At 48.2% G+C, this 22,402-nt stretch overlaps 1 protein-coding gene across 4 annotated transcripts in view; it reads left to right on the forward strand.

The window, feature by feature from the left end:
- Positions 1-7,036: 7,036 nt before the first annotated feature.
- The window catches only part of LOC105483105 (transmembrane and coiled-coil domains 4), a 122,464-nt gene continuing 107,098 nt past the window's right edge, over positions 7,037-22,402 (forward strand). Inside the window, exons 1-2 of one of the 4 annotated variants that reach the window (XM_071099359.1) lie at positions 7,037-7,139; positions 20,731-20,822. The gene's annotated coding sequence lies outside the window, so the exon portion shown is untranslated. Of the gene's footprint in view, positions 7,140-8,855; positions 9,233-17,014; positions 17,134-20,730; positions 20,823-22,402 lie in introns of those variants that run through there. The other 3 variants (XM_011743751.3, XM_011743752.3, XM_011743753.3) reach the window with 3 other exon arrangements.

Raw genomic sequence — 22,402 nt, forward strand, 5'->3', positions numbered from 1 at the left:
TAAAAGGACATTTTAATGGACAACTGATAAATTCCATACTTTAGTTAACAGTAAGTACCAATACCCAATACCAGTTTCTTTGTCTTGACAAATGTACCATATGTTTACATAAGATGCTAACACTGGGGAAAAACAGGGTGAAAGGTATATGGTTCTTAGATAAGAACTCTTTAACTGTCTTTGCAGTCAATCTAAAATCCTTCCAAAATAAAAAGTTTACTAAATAAACAAATAATTAAATCCTAACTCAACATTTTAGATAGCTGTGAGGCTGTCTAAAGCTACGCTTTGACCTGAGGCCTATTTTCCTTCATTAAAAAGGAAAGATTAGCAAATGATAGAGGAATTTTAAAGATTCAATAGCATCAAACAATCCCAACAGAACAAGGATTGAAGGGAATCGCTTTCTTACTGTGTGATTCAAGGTGATTTAATGCAAGTTCATGTACCAGGTAGAGGCACTTCATGTACCACCAGTGATATGGGTCTCACACATTAGAAAATATCAGACCAGGCCGGGCGCGGTGGCTCAAGCCTGTAATCCCAGCACTTTGGGAGGCCGAGGTGGGCGGATCACAAGGTCAGGAGATCGAGACCACAGTGAAACCCCGTCTCTACTAAAAATACAAAAAATTAGCCGGGCGCGGTGGCGGGCGCCTGTAGTCCCAGCTACTCAGGAGGCTGAGGCAGGAGAATGGCGTGAACCCAGGAGGCGGAGCTTGCAGTGAGCCGAGATCGCGCCACTGCACTCCAGCCTGGGCAACAGCGTGAGACTCCGTCTCAAAAAAAAAAAAAAAAAAAGAAAATATCAGACCAGGGGCAAGTGCAAAGCATTCTTAGATAAGAAGCAGGTAGAGGTCATGACCCAAACCTCTGTGTAAGAGATATGGTAGGAGACTACAAAATTACTACCTAACACATGAAAACATTGAGGAGTGTCCGGGCACGGCGGCTCACGCCTGTAATCCCAGCACTTTGGGAGGCTGAGGCGAGCAGATCATTTGAGGTCAGGAGTTCGAGACCAGCCTGGCCAACATGGTAAAACCCCACCTCTACTAAAAATACAAAAATTAGCCAAGCGTGGTGGCATGTGCCTATAAACCCAGCTACTCGGGAGGCTGAGGCAGGAGAATCGGTTGAACCCAGGAGGCAGAAGTTGCAGTGAGCCAAGATGGCACCATTGCACTCCAGCCTAGGCGACAAAGCGAGACTTCATCTCAAAAAAAAAGAAAAAAGAAAACAGTGAGGGGAATTATTAACCCAAATGGCTTTGACTCCAAACCCCCAACACTTAGCTCTGCCAATTCCAGTTGATTGTCCAATTAACATAAAATTATTTAGTTCTTTGGGTCAAAGATGGCTTGGAAACACAAACAAGAGATTGCTAAGCAATGTCACATCCATGATAGCCACACATCGTCCGAAGTTACCTCCACCCTGGCCTTCCTCTAAGGGAGTGTCCAATCCCTCCCCAGGGGAGCTCAGTTTATTTCTGAGTGTGGTAAGGAAAGAAGTGACCATAAATGGCCTTCTGGCTCATTCAGTTCAGCACAACAGCATCATAGGGATCCTCTATGGGAAAGAATATGGGCTGCCCTCAGTGATATCACCTCTAGAATTTAGTTCCACTCAACAAACACCCAGGCCAGGCCAGCCCTCACGTCGGTCCTAGGAGGAGAGACATCAACGGGACATAGCAAAGGAGGCTTCTCTCATTGAGGATCCATTATCTCATCTAAATATCATTGAACTTGTATTGATATTCAGGTGTAAATATCAAGGGCAGGATAGCAGAATCAGCCAGACCCTGGTTCAAATCCTGACTCTGCCACCTTGTAGCTCAGTGATCCTGGCCAGGTTATTCCTCTCTGCGCCTCAGTTCCTTCCTCTGAGAAACAGGGCTAATAATCATATACACTGCATAGGGTTGAAGGATAGAAGGTATATATGGAAGGCACATGGAGCCAGCAACAAGGACAGTGCTCCCTAAGCAGTATTTATGGTGATTTCTAGAATTTCCAGAAAAATTAAGTCCAATAATTTAGTTGTTCCAAACCTGACTGATGATCAGAATCACCAGGGGAGCATGTTAAAAATACAAATTCCTAGGCTCCCACATCCCTGAGAAATTCTGAACGGAGTAGGGCCAAGGGAGGACCCAGTAACCTCTGTTTCCATTATATGCTCTTGTGCCTAGCCATAGTAGGTGCTTAATAAATACAGGCCTCTTTCTGGCCTGGACTATTGCAATAGCCTCCTAACCAGCTTCCTCTGTCCACTCTTGTCTCTCTGCCCTCCACACAGCAGCCAATGGGATCTTTTTAAAAGGTGAGGTCATGTCAATTCACTGCCCTCAACCCTCTACAACTCTCCATCCACACCCCTAACTGAGTAGACAAGGCCCTACATCAGTGGCTCCTGGCCCTGCCCACACATTTGAAATACCTGTGAGCCACTAGCAAAGACATAGAATCAACCTAAATGCTCATCAATGACAGGTTGGAAAAAGAAAATGTGTTACATATATACCATGGAATACTATGCAGTCATGGAAAAGAATGAGATCACCTCTTCTGCAGGAATATGGATGTAGCTAGAGGCTATTATCCTTAGCAAACTAATGCAGGAACAGAAAAGCAAATACCTCATGTTCTCACTTACAAGTGGGAGCTAAATGTTGAGAACTCATGAACACAGAAAAGGGAATAATAGATGCTGGGACCTATTTGAGGGTGGAGGTTGGGAGGAAGGAGAGGAGCAGAAAAAACAACTATTGGGTACTAGGCTTAATACCTGGGTGATGAAATAAACTGTACAACAGACCCCCTGTGACACGAGTTTACCTGTATGACAAACCTGCACATGTACCCCTAAGCCTAAAACCTTTTCAAAAAGATTTTTAAAAATAAAAAAAAAATTTTTTTGGCCAGGTACGGTGGCTCAAGCCTATATTCGCAGCACTTTGGGAGGCCAAGACGGGCGGATCACGAGGTCAGGAGATAGAGACCATCCTGGCTAACACGGTGAAACCCCGTCTCTACTAAAAAATACAAAAAACTAGCCGGGTGAGGTGATAGGCGCCTGTAATCCCAGCTACTCAGGAGGCTGAGGCAGGAGACTGGCATAAACCCAGGAGGCGGAGCTTGCAGTGAGCTGAGATCCGGCCACTGCACTCCAGCCTGGGTGACAGAGCGAGATTTCGTCTCAAAAAAAAAAAAAAAAATTTTGGCCGGGCGCGGTGGCTCAAGCCTGTAATCCCAGCACTTTGGGAGGCCGAGACGGGCGGATCACGAGGTCAGGAGATCGAGACCATCCTAGCTAACACGGTGAAACCCCGTCTCTACTAAAAAATACAAAAAACTAGCCGGGCGAGGTGGCGGGCGCCTGTAGTCCCAGCTGCTCGGGAGGCTGAGGCAGGAGAATGGCGTAAACCCGGGAGGCGGAGCTTGCAGTGAGCTGAGATCCGGCCACTGCAGTCCAGCCTGGGCAACAGAGCAAGACTCCGTCTCAAAAAAAAAAAAAAAAAAAAAAAATTTTTTTTTTTTTTGAGCCAGAGTCTTGCTTTATCGCCCAGGCTAGAGTCCAGTGGTACAAACATGGCTCACTGCAACCTCCGCCCTCCACGGAGCTGGGACTACAGGCTTGCCCTACTATGCCTGGCTAATTTTTCTATTTTTTGTAGAGACAGGGTTTCACCATGTTGCCCAGGCTGGTCTCAAACTCCTGGGCTAAAGTGACTCACCTGTCTTGGCCTCCCAAAGTGCTGGGATTGCAGGCAGGAGGCAGAGGTTGCAGTGAGCTGAGATCAGGCCACTGCACTCCTGTGGTGAGCCACAGCACCCAGCCCTCATCAGCATTTCTAAAAAGCTCACAGTGATATGACCCCTACTACCTGTCTGATCTCATCTCATCCAGGACTCTCCCCCAGCACTCTCCATTCTCCTTTCACACGGTTTTCTTATAAGGGCCAGCCACACTCCCAACTCAAGACCTTTGCAGTTGCTGGGTCTACCTTGGATGCTGTGTCCTGTAACCTGATAGCCTCCTCAAAGATCACCTGCAGGGGTTCCCTGACTGCTTCATCTTCTATAGCATGACCTCCCTGCTTCACTTTTTCTGTAAAACAGATTGAGATCAGTTTGTAGGCCAGGTGCGGTGGCCCACACCTGTGATCCCAGCACTCTGAGAGGCCAAGGCAGATGGATCACCTAAGGTCAGGAGTTCAAGACCAGCCTGGCCAACATGGTGAAATCCCATCTCTACTAAAAATACAAAAAAATTAGCCAGGCATGGTGGTGCGCGCCTGTAGACCCAGCTACTCAGAAGGCTGAGGCACGAGAATCACTTGAACCCCCATGATGGAGGTTGCAGTGAGCTGAGATTGTGCTACTGCACTCCAGCCTAGGCAACAGAGCAATGCTCCGTCTCAATAACAAATAATAATAATAACAAAATAAAATAAAATCAGTTTGTTTATTGTCCATCTCCCTCTACCCATCCTGCAAACCAGAATGTAAGCTCCATGATTTTGCTGGAAATACTTTGATTCTTTCCCCTGCTATATCCTCAATGTCTAGAACCCCACCAGCCACTCCACACATCCTGGTTGAATTAGTCAATGGTTCGTTAGAAGGCTTCCCCTTCCACAACTCCCTAAACATTCCTTTGGGGGAGAGTTACTTAGAAGAGATGAAATTCTTCAATGTCCAATACCAAACATAAAAAAATCTCAAAAGCATGCACCAAAAGGGGTAAACATATTTTCTCCATCTTTCCTACCCATAGCCTCAATGATGGGATTAGGGCCTGTGTGCGGTGGGGGTGACTAGGGTGAGGGTTGGGCGCTGAGCAAAGGCTGAACAGGGTCCAATATCCAAAGACAAGTGTGTTTGACACAAGGTCTCCAACCAAATTAGAGACAGGGCTAAGCTGGGGAGTGCAGAGTGGTGCCTGGTCCCACAAAACTGATCTGGCTGGAAGGGGCTACCAGATATTGAGAGCAAGGCTGCTGAAGTTCTCAAGCTTGACAAAGCTCACATGCTCAGATATAACCCCTTATTCCCCTAAAGCCTACACATGATTGACCCATTTGACCCTCACAATAACTTCATGGGTGGGTAGAGTTGCCCTTCTTGGTCCTCATTGGCCAGTGGGGAGATGAGCAGATGGAGGATGGAACATTTCACAAGGTACATGAGTCCCAGGCTCTGAGCTGTGATGCTGGTCTCTGACTCCCGTCAGTATCTTTTCCTCCCATAACCCTAGACTGTCTTCACTGGGAGAAAGGGCAACAGCCTCTGAGGCCGCGATGATTCATGTTCTAGCTCTGGCACTCATTAGCTGTGGCTTCTGCACTATCTGGACCTGAGCCTGGGTTTCCTCTCCTTTAGAATGGGTGTGATGAAATTTCACAGGGTTGCTAGGGGAAAGAGATCCATTCATCAAGTGCTTCTTTTTAGCACCTACAAGTGCTAGGCACAGCCCCTGGGGCTGGGCTCACAGAGGAGAGCAAGGCAGCCTAAACCCACCCACCTCCAGGGCTTTCAAAGTCTAGTTGGGGCTGTGCACAGTGGCTCACGCCTGTAATCCCAGCACTTTGGGAGGCCGAAGTGGGTGGATCACCTGAGGTCAGGAGTTCGAGACCAGCCTGACCAACATGGTGAAACCCTATCTCTACTAAAAATACAAAAATTAGCTGGGCATGGTGGCTGGTACCTGTAATCCCTGCTACTAGGGAGGTTGAGGCAGGAGAATCGCTTGAATCTGGGAAGCAGAGGTTGCAGTGAGCCGAGACCGAGCCATTGCACTCCACCCTGGGCAACAAGAGCAAAACTCCACCTCAAAAAACAAACAAAAAAAAAGTTGGAGAGGCAGAACATAAAGTAGGAAACAGAAAAATGAACAAAATAATTTCAGAGTGATAAATACTATGATTAAAATAGAACAGGACTGGAGGCCTGGTGCATGATTCCACAGCCTTTAGAACTGTACCTGGCGCAAGCCGGCCGCAGTAGCTCAGGCCTGTTATCCCAGCACTTCGGGAGGCCAAGGAGCGTGGATCACCTGAACTCAGGAGTTCGAGACCAGCCTGGCCAACATGGTGAAACCCCGTCTCTACTAAAAATACAAAAATTAGCCGGATGTGGTGGTGGGCACCTGTAGTCTCAGCTACTAGGGACGCTGAGGCAGGAGAATCGCTTGAACCCAGGAGGCGGAGGTTGGAGTGAGCTGAGATCCGGCCACTGCACTCCAGCCTGGGTGACTGAGCGAGACTCCATCAAGAAAGAAAAAAAGAAAGAAAGAGAGAGAGAGAAGGAAGGAAGGAAGGAAGGAGAAAAAAGAACTGTACCTGGCACGTAGTAGGTGCTCAGTAAATTTGTTCAATGACTGAATGTGCTGGGTGGTCAGGGAAGACTCTCAGATGGCATCCCGAGAGGAGACTAGAGTGGAAAGCGGGAAATGGACTGGGGGAAAGGGAGGCCTGAAGGCAGAGAGTCCCAGGCACGGCAGCCCTCCAGGCAGAGGCCCTGAGACAGGACCAAACTTAGCGTTAGGGAAAATGAAAGAAGAATCAGGAGGAACTGAGATATCTGAACACTTTGCAAACTACAAAGTGCTGCATACACGTGCGGGAAGGCGGTTTCTGTGACTGGTTCTTTGTTTACATTATACATTTTTGAAGACTTCCATCGCCGTGGCTTTGGGGCACGCTGCTTTAGTGGCCGAGTCCTTCGCGGGCAGTTTCTGCAAAGGCCAACCCTGCAGGTCCCTTCTCCCGCTCCGCGCTGTCTCGCTGCTTCCTGGAGGGTAAATGGACCCACACACAGATGTGGCCCCGCCGACTAGCCGGTCACCTGCAGAGGCCGGCACCCCTGTCGCGATGGGTGGTGGAAGTGGGGCAGAGGTGGGACGAGCCAGGTCGGGACCCGCAGCTGGCAAGTCAGAGCCTGGAAGGCCCCGCGCCCCCGCGCCGCGCTCCCGAGTGCTCCGCCCGGCCGGCGGCGACCAGGCGCGCTCGGGGCAGGCGGCTGGACGGGCCAGGCCCGGGGCCGGGACGCGGCCGGGAGGGGAGGGGCTGGGCGGGAGGAGCAGCTTGCCGCTTTCGCCGCCTCCGCCTTCGCCTTCGCCGCCGCCTCCAGGTAAGGGGGCCCCCGAGCCGCCAGGCCACGGTGGCGCGCACCTTGCTGGGCCACTCCCCGCCGGTCCCACGCGGGGCACTCTGAGCCCGGTCCAGCCCTGGGGCCCTTTGCCCTGCGCCCCGCCCTCCACCCCAGGGACACTGGACCCACCAGGAAGCGGCCGCGCGCTCCCTGGCGCTGCCTGCCCTGAGCCAGGCCGCCTGCTGGTGGTTGGTTGGTTTTCAGAGCCGGAAGTGCTTTTAGAAATCTTGTGGGGCGGCAGAGGGGGAAACTGAGGCTGGACGGAGCATTCGGGCGACTCCGGCCTCGGCCTCCGAGTTCTTAGAGGTCACCCAGCCGCTCCCTTGACAAATGAGGACGCTGGTCAAGGTCAGAGAGGAAGGGGGCTTGTCCAAGGTCACGAGAGGTCACTGTGCTTCCGGTTGCCCCACGTGGCCCCTCCACGTCCCTGTCAGGAAGGCCTCTAGGACTCTCTCGCCTCGTCTCTCCCTGCCCCCCGCGCCCGTCCCCCCGCCCCGCCCCGCAGACTCTCAAACAGAGCGTTCTAGCGGGGCTTGGGGAGCCTCTGGAGAAAAGCCAGGCCCCTCATGTTACAAGGAGGCCGTGTCTTCTGGCGCCCATGCCTGAAGTTACAGGAGGGAAGAATTAGTGCTGCTGACTTTTCAGTGGATTTTAAAGCTGGGTAAACTGAGGCTCAGAGAGGTGAAGTAACTTCCCCAAGACCACGCAGCTAGGAAGCAAGAGAGAAAAACCTGGGCTACCTGCCTGGAGAGCCTGACCCAGTGCTTGGCACAGAGTTGGCCTCCACAATGCCTTTGCGGTGACCAGCCCAGCTCTTTCCTGGGGTGGCACTGGGAATTGCGAGCAGGGTCAGGCTAGCATCCCAGACTACTACCTAACTCGAAGTAGGAGTCAGCACATGAACCCCCTTTCCCCTAACTCAGTGTTTATTTCGTTGCAGAAAATATGAAACTCTTTTTAAGCTTTGGGAACATCCATTTGTTCATTCAACAAATGGCTTTGGATTGTTCATTCAAATATTTGTTGAGCTCCTACTTTGTGCATTGTTTAGGCACTGAGGATACAGCAGTGAAAAAAACGAGCCCTGCCCTCAGGAAGTACACTCCAGAGGGTGAAATAAAGCCCTGCCCTTCAGCCTGGGGAGGGAGGGCTGGGCACAGGGGAGACCATTGGCGTTTCCCCAGCTGTGAAGTACATGAAGACAGCAGAAGAGACCGGTGTTAGAGTGGCCTCAAGCCCTCGTGTGCAGCATCAGACAGAGATGGGCTCAGGTGTTAGCTTTGCAGCTTTGTAACTGAGTGATCAGGCAAGCTCAATGACCTCTTTATGTCTCAGTTTACTCATTTGTGATATACCCATCTCCAAGGTTGTTGTGAAAATTAAAGGAGCTGAAGCCACAAAAGGCCCAGTGCAGTGTCTGACACTTTGGAAGACTATACTTTTTTTTTTTTTTTTTTTTTTTTTGAGATGGAGTCTTGCTCAGTCGCCCAGGCTGGAGTGCAGTGGTGCGATCTCGGCTCACTGCAAGCTCCACCTCCCGGGTTCTCGCCATTCTCCTGCCTCAGCCTCCCGAGTAGCTGGGACTACAGGCGCCCGCCACTACGCCTGGCTAATTTTTTGTATTATTAGTAAAGATGGGGTTTCACCGTGTTAACCAGGATGGTCTCAATCTCCTGACCTCGTGATCCACTCGCCTCGGCCTCCCAAAGTGCTGCGATTACAGGCATGACTTTATACTTTTTAGTCCTAAGGCCCAAGGAGGAGTTGGGCAGGAGGAGTTGATCGATTAGGTTGTCATAGCTCAGCATGTAGCTCCCACAAAGGCTGAGGTCTGGAGAGTTCCTCATAAGGCTCAAACCATCCCTCTCTACTCTGGTACCACTGGGCTACAAAGGCTGGATCAGCCACCAGGGCTGGCTAACATGGGACCTAAGAAATGTCAGTGGGTGGTTTCTCATTGTGTTCTCTTTTGATCTGTGTATTTTGTAAACGGTGTTGTACATTATAAACCGGGACTGCTGATGAGGAGTGGGGAACTGGCTCTCTGGAACGTGTGACAGCAGACAGAAGGGGTGAGAGTGAAATCCAATCCACTTTCCGTTTGGCTGACCTCCACTTCAAGCTGCCCTGATATCATCATACCACCCTCTGCCTCTGCCTAAAACCCCACTCTGGCTTCCCATTTTCTTTCTTTCCTTTTTTCCCTTTCTTTCCTTCTTTCTTTCTTCTTTCCTTTTTTCTTCTTTTTTTTTGAGACAGAGTCTCACTCTGTCACCCAGGCTGGAGTGCACTGACGCAATGTCGGCTCACTGCAACCTCCGCCTCCTGGGTTCAAGCGATTCTCCTGCCTCAGGCTTCCAAGTAGCTGGGACTACAGGCACCCACCACCATGCCTGGCTGATTTTTGTATTTTAGTAGAGATGGGGTTTCACCATATTGGACAGGCTGGTTTTGAACTCCTGACCTTGTGATCCGCCCGCCTCAGCCTCCCAAAGTACTGGGATTGCAGGCATGAGCCACTGCGCCTGGCCTTGGCTTCCCATTTTTTTAGGGAAAAGAGCAAAAACCTTTTACACGAACCAGAAGGCTGTGCACCCCTGTCCCCCAGCTTACACCTTTTACACGAACCAGAAGGCTGTGCACCCCTGTCCCCCAGCTTACACCTCCAGCCGCATCTCAGACACTTATCAACAGCCCTCTGTGCCCAGGCATGCCACCCCTCCCTCCTTGGGACCTTTGCATCTGCTCTTCCAGGCCACTCCTACCCCCTGCTTCCCTTTTCCCAGGTAACATCTTCTGATTCTTCACATTTTAGCCCTACCCAGACTTGTACTCCAAATGCCTCAGGCCACAAGGCTTCTCCTGTATGTCAGAGGTTAAGTTCAGGGTGGAATTATACACTCATTGCTGGGATTAATTCCTGTTATACCCTGTACACCACCCTAACTGTAACCCCTGTGACCTCCAGGACCAGGGCTAGTAGGTCCTCAGTAATGCTTAGTAAGTCATCAGTAATGACATCCACCGATAGGGACGCCCTCTTGAGCACATTGGGGACCTCACTTTACATAAAACGATATTGTCCTTCAACAAAATCTGCTGAAGTCATTTTTCAGTTGTGGCTTGTTTCATTCAGCACACAGGGATGGAGCCCCTGCTCTGCCACATGCTGTCCTAGGATATGTCTGGGAACATGGCCCAAAAGCCACTGCCTTTCTGAGCTTCCTCTAGTGAGGGACATAGACCGTAAATAAATCTATAATACATTGTCAAGTGGTGATATATTTGATAAAGAAAATCACAGGCCGGGTACGGTGGCTCACGCCTGTAATGTCAGCATTTGGGAGGCCAAGGAGGGCGGATTACAAGATTCAGAGATCGAGATCTACTAAAAATACAAAAATTAGCTGGGTGTGGGGGTGCGCGCCTGTAGTCCCAGCTACTTGGGAGGCTGAGGCAGGAGAATCGCTTGAATCCGGGAGGTGGAGCTTGCAGTGAGCCAAGATCGAGCCACTGCACTCCAGCCTGGTGACAGAGCAAAACTCCATCTCAAAAAAAATAAATAAATAAAAATCACAAAGGGTTGGGTTGGAGGCAGGAGTGGAGGGGCTGGCTGTTTTACACTGGAATGAATAACCAAAATATTAATTGGGAAGCCCTGGTGCCCTGGGCTTCATCCACTCTCACCCTGACCCTCCTGTTCAGGGAGACAGACACATTGGCAACCGGCCATTATGTCCGAGAAGAGGTGGAGGGGCCCAGATGAAGTCTTTGGGGCTTCAGAGGTGGCAGGCCCCACATTCGCTGGACAAATCCAGGGAAGTGCATGGCAACCCCTGACCCCCTACGTTAGTAAAGTGGAGAAGGACTTGGGATTTGAGGTCACACAGGCCTGGAAGGAGCATCCTAGGTCTTGCCAGCTGTGTGACTTCCGCTTCTGTGAGTCTCAGTTTTCTCATCTCTAAAATGGGGACAGTGATTGTCTCTTCTTAATAAGGTTGTTAGGAAGCTGAAGTGGGATCATGGAAGTAGGCCCCAGAAAATCTATGCTGATTTTATTATTAAACTGTGCTTTTGGAAAAGGACACCATTTGGACAGGGGGACCCAGATGGGAGAGAACAGCCTGAGCTGAGGCCTGAGGTGGCATCCCAGTGTGAACTGGAAGCAGGGGAGTGCAGTTTAGCTGAGGATGAGCTGCAAGCAGGGAGTGAAAGAAAACAAAGTGGGAAAAGCAGGTTAGGCCCGTCCACAGGTGCTTGGGGCTCAGAAGTGGGATGTGAGCCTATGGATTGATGAGAGCTCGTCAGATTCATCCAATTTGCTGGTTTTCAAATTGTGTTGGAAATCTCTGGCCAGGATGTAAACCAGACCAAAGAGAGGTAGAATAGCACCATTGTGAAGATGGCTGCCTGTGGCCTAAGATCCAGGCACAAGTTTAAATACCATGTGACTCGTCCAGTGACCTTGACCTTCAATTCTCAGGGCCTCTCTGTCCCCATCTGTGGAAGGATGATAATAGCACCCACCTTGTAGGATTGTTGAGAGAAAATAAGATGATGTGTGGAAAGAGGTAACATGTGGCTAACATTTGTCCACCTTTTACTGTTGTGATTTTTAAATGTTTAAAATTTTTTAAAATTTTTTATTTTTTTAACTTTTAATTTTTAATTTTTTTTAAATTTATTTACTTTTTCAGACAGAGCTTTGCTCTTGTCACTCAGGCTGGAATGCAATGGCACGATCTCGGCTCACTGCAACCTCTGCCTCCTGGATTCAAGCGATTCTTCTGCCTCAGTCTCCTGAGTAGCTGGGACTACAGGTGCCCGCCACCATGCCCAGCTAATTTTTGTATTTTTAGTAGAGATGGGGTTTCACCATGTTGTCCAGGCTAGTCTTGAACTCCTGACCTCAGGTGATCCACCCAACCTCAGCCTCCCAGAGTGCTGGGATTACAGGTGTGAGCCACTGCGTCTGGCCTTAATTTTTTTTAGTGTAAAAATTGTGATAAAATACACATACCATGAAATTTACCATTGTAAATTTCTGTGAGTTGTCTCATTGTAATCTTCTGTGAGTCTCAGGTTTCTCATCTGTAAAATGGGGACAACGACTATCTCTTCTTCATAAAGTTGTTGGGAAGCTGAAGTGGGATCATGGAAGTAGGCCCCAGAAAATCTAAGCTGATTTTATTATTAAACTGTGCTTTTGGAAAAGGGCACACATTTTAAGTGTGTAGTTCAGTAATGTCAAGCATATTCACATCGTTGTGCAACAAATCTCTAGAACTTTCCAACTGGCAGATCTGAAACTCCACACCCATTAAACAACCACCTTCCTCCCCTGTTCCTGCTCCCCGCAGCCCCTGGCAACCACCATTCATTTTACTTTCTCTCTCTATGAATTTGACTACTCCTCATACCTCACAGAAGTGGAATTGTACAGCATTTATCTTTTTGTGACTGGCTTATGTCGTAACTTCTCAGGGTACATTCATCGTTCATGTTGTAATATGTGTCAGAATTTCCTTCCTTTTTTTTTTTTTTTTTTTTTTTGAGATGAAGTCTCGCTCTATCGCCCAGGCTGGAGGGCAGTGGCGCAATTTCCGCTCACTGCAAGCTCTGCCTCCCAGGTTCACGCCATTCTCCTGCCTCAGCCTCCCAAGTAGCTGGGACTACAGGCGCCCACCACCACGCCCGGCTGGTTTTTTGTATTTTTTAGTAGAGACGGGGTTTCACCATGTTAGCTAGGATGGTCTCCATCTCCTGACCTCGTGATCCGCCCGTCTCGGCCTCCCAAAATGCTGGGATTACAGGCTTGAGCCACCACGCCCAGCCTATTTCCTTCCTTTTTTAAGACTGAATAATGTTCCACTGTGTGTATGGATCGTATTTTGTTGATCTATTTGTCTGTAGATGGGCATTTGGGTTGCTTCCAACTCTTGGCTATTGTGAATAATTCTGTAAACATGGGTGTACAAATATCTTTTGGAGACTCAACTTTCAATTGTTTTGCATATATACCCAGAAGTGGTATTGCTGAATCATGTGCTGTTATGATTTGAAGGTGGGGTATTGAGGGTTCCCCCCTGTGTCTCATCTTGTCCGTCACTCTGGGGCTCTGGGGGGCAGTTTGAAAACCAGTGGGTCAAATGGACTATTACAGACTTTGCCATTTCTCCCACTTCCTTCTCAGGCAAATTTGTCTCTGTAATTATTTTGTAGTTATCCCAAGTGGAAACCACCATTCAGTCAACAACTGTTGCTGAGTTCCCACTGTGCTTACCTGTGAGCAGAGGGAGATAGAAGATAAATGTAAATGAGTAACTGATACAGAATTGGGAGGCTAGTGTGTGCTGTGGACAAAGTAGAGCAGCTGGGTAAAGGGGGCTAGAACAGGCAGTGGGCAGGGTGGCTGCACCGAAGTGTGAGATTTGATCTCAGACAGGAAGGAGGTGAGGGAGTTGGCTTTGTCCTTATCTGGGGGATAATCATTCCTAGCTGTGGGAACGGCCAATGCAAAGGCCGTGAGGTGGGAGTGGGCCTGGTGGGGTCCAGGAGCTGCAGGGAAGAAGGTGTGGCTGGAGCAGCATGGGAGAGGTGGTGGGGGTGGGGGGCAGAGAGGCCACTCAGGCCGGATTGCAGCAGCCCCATCACCACTGTAAGGACCTTGACTTTGAGAAGGGAATCTTGGAGTGTTTGGAGCAGAGTAGGGGCATGGCCTGACTCTGAGATGGTGCTCTCTGGGTGCTGTGTATGAACAGCTGGGGTGAGGGCAGAAAAAAACAGATGTGTGGAGAGGCGTGACCCAGTAAGAGGTGACGGTGATTAATACCAGGCAGGGGAAGGAAGAGAGCAGTGGTAAATGTGGGCACACATCATAGGGCCTGGGTGTCCACCCCAATGGCACTGTCACCCCACCCACCTTCCTGCCCCTCCTCCAGACCGCTGACGCAAGAGTGGGAGGGGAGCTTTCCTTCCATGCCAGCATCTCTGTTTTCTTCTGGTCTGCAATGTGATTGTCCAAAACCCTCTGGGTTCTTCTATGTTGGAACTGTTGCCATGGAGACCTCCTGAGATGCCTCACTGACCTCTAGCTTCCAATTTGACTTTGGATAGAGGTGTAGAATGAATGGGTATCTCTTCTAAATGGCTGCAGAGGGTGCTAACCTGGGCCCACCTAGACTCTGCCCTTCTAGGAGCATCTCAAGATTGTCTTATTTTGGCTGTGGGGTGCATGTGTATTGTAACCTTCTACTATGCTCTGTGGCATTTCTGGCCTAAGGATGGTGCCATAGCTTTACGTGGTGTAAATGATTTCTTAGCCAAATGCTTTTCTTTCTCCTTGGCCCCAGAATAATTAGTCTTCAGCCTTTCCATGACGCTGTAGCGCCATCTCCCTATTAATGGTTATTTTATTGCACCGGAGAATCATTTAAAAACTCAACTGCAATCAGAAAAAGGAGAGAGAGAGAAAGCCTGGTGGGGTCTAGGAGCTGCAAGGAGTAGGGTATGGCTGGAGCAGCATGGGAGAGGCGGCACACTAATAGAATCACTTACCCACACTAATATAAGTCACATCAAATTTGACCTTGAGGCTGGGCGTGGTGGCTCACGCCTGTAATCCCAGAACTTTGGGAGGCCGAGGTGACAGTTTCACTTGAGCCAGGTGTTCGAGACCAGCCTGGCCAACGTGGTGAAACCCTGTCTCTACTAAAGATACAAAACTTGGCCAGGCATCGTGGTATGCACCTGTAATCCCAGCTACTTGGGTGGCTGAGACAGGAGAATTGCTTGAACCCAGGAAGTGGAGGTTGCACTGAGCCCAGATTGTGCCACTGCACTCCAGGTTGGGAAACAAAGTAAGACTTTGTCTCAAAAACAAACAAACAAACAAACAAACAAACAAACAAAAAGTTTGACCTTGACCTTCACTGACTGCTCCAAGAGGGGGAGAAAAAGGCCAGAGCTGGCTGGCATGTAAAGAAAAAACAAAAGTTCATTCTTGCATGTGATCTTCTAAAGGCCCAGGTCATGGAGTTTTAAGGACGATTTAAAGGATTTTTAAAGATGGTATTGACCATACTTGATTTTCTCCTTGGTGCTGACTTTGGAATTTTTCATCTCTCCAAGAAGAAATCCAATGGTATTGTTTATGGCATCAGTCAACAAATATTCAGAGGGCCCACTGTGGGTACTTGTGGAGCTGAGGTCAGATATTTATGGAATGTCTCACTGCCCCCACTACTTACAAAAATGACCCAGTCAGCATTTTCTTTGGTGACAGATGATGTGACTGGCTAGACACAAGTCATAATCGTAGCATATCAAAATGAGGTCCCATTCCAAAATGACCTCTGTCCATCCTGGGTCTGGGCTGTGCAGCTGAGCTGTAGGCATGGGTTTGCCCTGTTGTTCTTACTCTGTATCTGTTGTTTCCCTGGAGAACGCGTCGTCTTCTAGGTAAAGTGTGGGTCTTTCTTGGAGTTCCTTGGTGTAGTACTTCATTTTCATGCTGCCAATGGAGACATACCCGAGACTGGGTAATTTATAAAGAAAAAGATGTTTAATGGACGCATAGTTCCGTGTGCCTGGGGAGGCCTCACAATCATGGCGGAAGGTAAAAGGCACGTCTTACATGACGGCAGGCAAGAGAGAAGTGAGAACCAAGCGAAAAGGGGTTTCCCGTTATAAAATCATCAGATCGCCTGAGAATTACTATCACAAGAACAGCACAGGAAAGACCCACCCCCATGATTCAGTTACCTCCCACCAGGTCCCTCCCACAATGTGGGAATTGTGGGAGCTATAATTCAAGGTGAGATTTGGGTGAGGACACAGCCAAACTATATCATTTGGTGTCTTCACAGTACCTGGGACAAGAACCTCAGGAGGCTACTGGGAGCTGGGAGCTCCTCCTTCCATCAGTGACTCCTGAGCCCCAGGGCGCTGCTGGACCAGGCCTGTGTGTCTTAGGTGACCCCAGGGCACAGAGGTACTGCTGGTCCTGACAGAAGGGACTTTTTCTCGTTGCAGGAATATAGCACTCTCTTGGAATCAGTGTAACTTCTCAGACACACTTGAGATCCAGTTTTACTTTGGACTGGATCCTGATCCCAAATCAGATCAACGGGTGGAGGCCCCCAAGGACCAGACACACAGCAGGTGGCACATCTCCCACCCCACAGCTGCCCCTACGTTTGTGCAGCTGGAAGAGTTTGGGGTCCCAGCCTGTCCAGTTGGACAATTCGTAGAGTTGAAACCATGGGCTCCCCCATTCCGGCATCATGGAGAGCTGAGAAACTGAGAATTGCCCTGTCTGTCCCACCAACCCTTGTTCATTTCTTTTTCTTTTCTTTGTTTTTAAGTTCTGGGATACATGTACAGGATGTGCCATTTTGTTACATAGGTAAACATGTGCCATGATGGTTTGCTGCACCTAGCAGCCCATCACCTAGGTATTGAGCCCAGCATGCATTAGCTCTTTTTCCTAATGCTCTCTCTCCTTGCACCCCACCCGCTGACAGGGCCCAGTGTGTGTTCTCCTTCCTGTGTCCATGTGTCCTCATTGTTCAGCTCCCACTTATAAGTGAGAACATGTGGTGTTTGGTTTTCTGTTCCTGAATTAGTTTACTGAGGATAATGGCTCCCAGCTCCACCCATATCCCTGCAAAGGATATGATCTCATTCCTTTTAATGGCTGCATGGTATTGCATGGTATATATGTACCACATTTTCTTTATACAGTCTATCATTGATGGGCATTTGGGCCGATTCCATGTCTTTGCTATTGTGAATAGTGCTGCAGTGAACATACATATGCAGGTATCTTTGTAATAGAATGATTTATATTCCTTTGGGTGTGTACCCCGTAATGAGATTGCTGGGTCAAATGGTATTTCTGCTTCTAGATCTTTGAGGAATCGCCACACCATCTTTGACAACGGTTGAACTAACTTACATTCCCACCAACAATGTAAGAGCATGCCTATTTCTCTGCAGCCTCGCCAGCATCTGTTGTTTCCTGACTTTTTAATAATTGCCATTCTGACTGGCATGAGATGGTATCTCATTGTGGTTTTGATTTGCGTTTCTCTAATGATCAGTGACGTTGAGCTTTTTTTCATGTTTCTTGGCAACATGAATGTTTTTTGAGAAGTGTACGTTCATGTCCTTTGCCCACTTTTTAATGGGGTTGTGTGTTTTTTCTTGTAAATTTGCATAAGTTCCTTGTGGAGTCTTGATATTAGACATTTATCAGATGGATAGATTGCAAAAACTTTCTCCCACTCTGTAAGTTGCCTGTTCACTCTGATGATAGTTTCTTTTGCTGTGCAAAAGCTCTTTAGTTTAATCAGATCCCATTTGTCAGTTTTTGCTTTTGTTGCAATTGCTTTTGGTGATTTCGTCATAATATCTGTGCCCATGCCTATGTCCTGAATGGTATTGCCTAGATTTTCTTCTAAGGTTTTTATAGTTTGGGGTTTTACATTTAAGTCTTTAATCCATCTTCAGTTAATTTTTGTATATGGTGTAAGGAAGGGATCTAGTTTCAATTTTCTGCATATGGCTAGCCAGTTCTCCTACCATCATTTACTAAATAGGGAATCTCTCTCTTTTTTTTTTTTTTTTGAGGCAGAGTCTCACTCTGTTGTCACCCAGGCTAGAGTCCAGTGGCAGGATCTCAGCTCACTGCAGCCTCTACCCACAAGGCTCAAGTGATTCTCCCACCTCACCCTCCCGAGTAGCTGGGACTGCAGGTACTCACCATCATGCCTGACTAATTTTTGTATTTGTTGTAGAGATGGGGTTTTGCCATGTTGTCCAGGCTGGTCTCGAACTCCTGGGTTCAAGAGATCCATCCTCGGCCTCCCAAAGTGCTGGGATTACAGGCGTGAGCCACTGCGCCCGGCCTCTTTTTCTTACTGACAAGATCTGTTGGTCAAATGTGTGGGACTTAACTGTGAACTCACCCCCACTGACTTGGCTGGGCCACATGGGCCCAGGGCTTTCTGAGATAAAACACTCCCCTTCTAAGGATCAAGAGGCCAGAATTATTTCTGATTAAAAGTTTGTATTTTTTTTTTTTTACATTATAAAAGCACCAATAAGCTTATGACAGAAATGCTAAAAATATAGAAAAATAAAAAGAACAGAAACCAATCACCTCTAGTCCCTCAGCCCCACCAACCAACAGATAATGATCATAAACATTTTGATGTATTTCCTTCTGATCTTTTTGCTCTGTGAAACATGTTTTATTTTTTACTGTTATTTATTTATTTATTTGAGACAGAGTCTGACTCTGTCACCCAGGCTGGATACAGTGGTGCAGTCTTGGCTCACTGCATTCTCTGTCTCCTGGTTTCTAGCAATTCTCCTGTATCAGCCTCCTGAGTAGCTGGGATTACAGGCATGAACCACCACACCCAGCTAATTTTTATATTTTTAGGAGAGATGGGATTTTGCCATGTTGGCCAGGCTGGTCTCGAGCTCCTGACCTCAGGTGATCTGCCTGCCTCGGCCTCCCAAAGTGTTGATATTACAGACGTGAGCCACCACACCTGGCTGAAACATGTTTGTTTGTTTTTTAATTTAATTTAATTTTTTTTTTTTTTTTTTTTTTTGAGACAGAGACTTACTCTGTCACCCAGGCTGGAGTGCAGTGGTGTGATCTTGGCTCACTGCAAGCTCCGCGTCCTAGGTTCACACCATTCTCCTGCCTCAGCCTCCCAAGTAACTGGGACTACAGGTGCCCACCACCACGCCTGGCTAATTTTCTGTATTTTTAGTAGAGATGGCATTTGTTAGCCAGGATGGTCTCAATCTCCTGACCTCGTGATCCGCCTGCCTTAGCCTCCCAAAGTGCTGGGATTCCAGGCATGAGCCACCGCACCCAGCCGAAACATGTTTTAAAAACAGAACTAGAGTCATGTTGTATATTCAGTCGAATTCTGGTCTACCATCTCTCTAGAACAAAATTATCCCAGATATGTAGCATTTGCCGATTTCTGTGATGTAAATATTCCCAACATGCCAACGTCACCGGACACAGGGTTGGATGGAGAAGCACAGAACTGATTGTCACCAGCTGGTATGAACTGGCACCAGTGCAGCATGTTGTAATTTTAAATTATTTTTTTTCTGATCTCAAAATCAACACTTATTGTTAATAATTCATAAAACACAGATATATAAAGAAAAAATTAAAATCATCCAGAATCCAATCCGGGTCTCTGCCTACCTGGAGTTAGCCACTGCCAGCATCCTGGTGCATGTCCAAACAGTATTCTCTCTACGGATAGAGACCTGCACAAAATAGCTTTCTAGAGAGTTCAAAAGTAATACGAATTTATGGCAGAAAATTTAGGGGAAATACAGAAAAGTCTCTGGTATCTCTGAATGGCAATTCAGAGATAATTTTGGAGGATGTTCTTCCAGTCATTTTTCTCCTCCCCATTGTTTTAACATGATTGGACTCATAGTGTGAATATTCAATTTTTAGGCACAGTACAGGTTCATTCTCATGCCAGGGAAGAAGGCAACCTCTAGGAGAAGGGCATTCCCACTGATAACTTAATACAAACCCCACTGAGGCTTAAAAAAGTAAAAAATATTATTTTCACTGGCATTGAAAATGGCACTAAGGACTGGGTGCAGTGGCTCACGCCTGTAATCCTAGCACTTTGGGAGGCTGAGGCGGGCAGATTGCCTGAGCTCAGGAGTTCAAGACCAGCCTGGGCAACATGGCAAAACCGTGTCTCTACTGAAAATATGAAAAATTAGCCAGGCATGGTGGTGCGTGCCTGTGATTCCAGCTACTCAGGAGGCTGAGGCACAAGAATCACTTGAACCCAGGAGGCAGAGGTTGCAGTGAGCCGAGATGGCACCACTGCACTCCAGCCTAGGCGACACAGCCAAACTCTATCTCAAAAAAAAAGAAAAAGAAAGAAAAAGAAAATGGCACTAAGGATGAAGCTCAAATTATTTGAAATTTTGGGGGACCCAGATTTTGGGTCCTGAGACCTCCTTTGGGTAATTCCAGATGCTTGGCCCTTCGTCCATCTCCCTTCACCATCTGATGCTCCGTTGGCATGTAAGAACGGGAGTGCCTTTAGGGAGAAAAATAGGAAAATCTAGCTCTTGCTTAAGCCTAAAAGCTAATTCATTCCTCAGTTCATATAACTGGCATTTTCTGAGCGCACACTCTGTGGTTAGGCACCAGGTACAGATGTGGAGGCGACACGGTGTCTGCCCAGGAGCTGGATACAGTGACCACAGCTCAAGGTACAAGGAGTTGAACAAGGATATTCAATGAGACCATCCATGGAAAGTGGCAGGGCTGTGTGGGGCACATGGTGAGTGCTCAGCAGTGGTAGCTGCCTGCCTTACTACTCTGCTGAGAACAGCATCGCACATCGAGGAATGTGCAGGGCAAGGGCCCAGAGGAGCGACGGTGCAGTGCCAGGCTCCCCTGAGCTTTAGCTAACCAGCCAGCTCCCTCTGCTGTAGCCTTCCCCAGATCCCACACTCTGTGGACCCACCGGCTGGTTTTTCTGGTTTGCTCCCACAGGGCAATTTGCATATTTCTCCGAAGAACCATCCAGAACCTGAGCAGCCCGTCTTCAAACAGAGAGAGGCCCACGGCTGTTTCTTGAAATCTGGGTAAGTACTGAAGGTTTCTTTTCCTTCAGAAGCCCCTTGTTATTATTTAAAATGGTCTTCTTTCTGAGTTTACATTTTCTGTCTCCCTCTCTAGAATATAATCTCCCCAATGGGGGGTCTTTATGTGCCTGGCTTAGTCACCACTGTAGTAGGGCTAATACATGTTTATTAGATTCATTCACCCCTTAAGAGGTCAATATTCATTGATAATTTACTTTTGCCTCAAGAAAAGGTTTTTAAAATTCTATAGAGATGTTCCACTACTTTTTAAAAAACTTTTTACTTTAAAATAATTATAGGCTCACAAGAAGTTGCAAATATAGTACCAAGAGGTTCCATGCACCCTCATTCAGCCTCCCGCATGGCCGTTGCCTTTACAAGGAAGCCTAACTCCTTAGTGGGACGAACTTGGCCCTGCCTGCGGCAGCCCGTGGCAGCTTCCACTCCCACCTCATTTCTTCACGCCCACCCATTGTCCAAGCCCTGGCTGCACCAAACATCTTTTTGTTCTTCAAAAGCATTTCTCCTCTACCTCTGGGTCTTGCCACATGCTTTTCCCTTTGTCAAAGATGTGCCCACCCCACCCCTGTCTGATTCACTCCTTGTTCAGGTCTCAGCTTTACCATCACCTTCTCCAGGGAGCCAGTACTGGGTTCAGGGTCCCCGTCTTGGGATCCCTCTGTCTCTCATGTTTCCCCTGTCACGGTGTTTATCACACGGATTGTCACTGTCTGTTTTTTCTGTTTGTTTTGGTTTGTTTTTCTTTGAGAGACAGGGTCTTGCTTTGTCACCAGGCTGGAGTGCAATAGTGTGATCACGGCTCACTGCAGCCTCAACTTCCTCAGACTCCTGGACTTAAGCGATCCTCCTGCCTCAACCTCTTGAGTAGCTGGGGCCACAGGCATGCTCCACCATGCCTGGCTAATTTTTAAATTATTATTATTTTTGTAGAGACAGAGTCTCGCTTTGTTGCCCAGGCTCCTCCAGTCCTTCTGCCTCAGCCTCCGAAAGCTCTGGGATTACAGGCGTGAGCCACTGTGTCCAGCCACCATTGTCTGTGTATTTGTCTGTCTCTACCACCATACTGTTTCCTCTAAGGAATACCTCTCCACCCATCCTGTGACTTCTGCAGGCCTCTGCTGGAATGACACCTTTCATCCATGTATATTAGCCAACCCCACTTCACCCCATCACTTCATATCCCCTCACCCTGCCTAACTGTTCCTCCTCTGACCACTTCCTGAAGGAATGTTTACCTATGTGTTGAGTAGGCTGCCGAGGGCATGGATTCTGCAGCCAGACCTCCTGAGTGTGTGTCTTGGTTCTACCGCTTATTAGCTCTGTGACCTTGACCAACTTAGGTCGCTTTGTCATTATGTATTGGCATATTATTGCCTGTCTCCCACCAGAATGTCAGCCCCTTAAGAGCAGGGAACTTGTCAGTTTCATCCTCTGATCTGCCCTAAGGCCCAGAACAGGGCTTCCCACATCCTAGCCCCCTCTTCATTCATCCAGCAAGTATTTCCTGAATGCCTACAGTGATCCAGGGCCTGTCCAGGAAGCTAGGGGTGTGGCAGTGA

This window comes from Macaca nemestrina, chromosome 1, assembly GCF_043159975.1.
Source record: "Macaca nemestrina isolate mMacNem1 chromosome 1, mMacNem.hap1, whole genome shotgun sequence".
Classification (NCBI taxonomy): domain Eukaryota; kingdom Metazoa; phylum Chordata; class Mammalia; order Primates; family Cercopithecidae; genus Macaca; species Macaca nemestrina.